Source organism: Alligator sinensis, unplaced genomic scaffold, assembly GCF_000455745.1.
Source record: "Alligator sinensis unplaced genomic scaffold, ASM45574v1 scaffold814_1, whole genome shotgun sequence".
NCBI lineage: Eukaryota > Metazoa > Chordata > Crocodylia > Alligatoridae > Alligator > Alligator sinensis.
Window position 1 is genome coordinate 28,460 of NW_005842352.1, and position 1,232 is coordinate 29,691.

A 1,232-nucleotide genomic window follows, 5' to 3' on the forward strand; every position below is an offset into this window, starting at 1 on the left:
GGTGGTGCAGTGCTGCTCTGTAAGGCTATGTGAAATGTCACCAGCTGTTTCATTTTGATGCTGTTTTGACTCATTTCGAGCTGAAAACAATACAATTGAAGTGAAACAAAGGGCTTCAAAACAGCCTCAAAGCAGAATGAGGGCAGTCGAAACATTGAGTTCCCTACCCCAGCCTAGCTGAGTTCCCCTCTGCATTGCTGCGATCAGACTGGGGAAGGGAACTCATCCCGGCTCAGTTCCCCTCCCCAGAGCTGTGATCTATTGCACCAAAAATCCTATATAAGTACTGTATATAGTTCTGTAAGATAGTTCATGCAGTAAAACAGAATTTATAACAATGGCCAAATGGCACACCTTAAATCTAGATAAAAACCAGAGAATTGATTGCACTGTAAATGAAACAAGAAGTCTTACCTCTATGCCACCAGTTCAAGGTCAACTCAAATGATCAGTGATGTAAGGAATTACTGGCTGAAAGGAATTATTAATCTTAACCCATATTCTGGTAGATGGATACCCTGGTTACAAAAGCCCAGCCAGTTATTGATGTTCTCAGTAATGAGGCAAGACCTGAATGGATACAAATCTTCTTCTCACTCATCAGGCTGACACTTCTCTCTTTCTCTTCTCTGCACAAATACCCTAGTCAAAGTGATGCCTTTTACAGGCATTAAGAAATGTAGGAAACTAACTCATTCTTAACATCTATTAGCAAGACTTTGTAAAATTATTTTTGCATTTTATTAAAATTTACAGTATCATATTTGGCATTTAGCTTGTAAAATACTGACTTTATAAAATGTAAAGGATTTGATCAATGAAAAAAGACCTTTAACACTAAATTCTCAATTCAGTGTGAAAGCCTGTTCTTTAAAGGACATCATCTCATATAACTGTGGATTTGCTGTCTTCGCTTTTCCACTGATAGTTTACAATGCTGAGAAAAGAAATAAACTGAATATTTAAGATAAATTTAGAAGGATAATTAATACTCAAAGTTAATTTCATGAGAAAGGCAGGACCCCTGTTTTATTCTAAAACTCATGAGAGGTCCATCACCATAAAATCTAGAAGTTAATCCTTGTTTTCAGACCAAGTTAATTTCTAGTACTGCTCCCATTGTATTAAACAACTGGTAGAGACACTTTTATTACTAATATTTTATATTTACAAAGCAGCCAGATTGGAGACCAAGAGGATGAATCCTCTTCTCTCCATTATGGACTATTCCT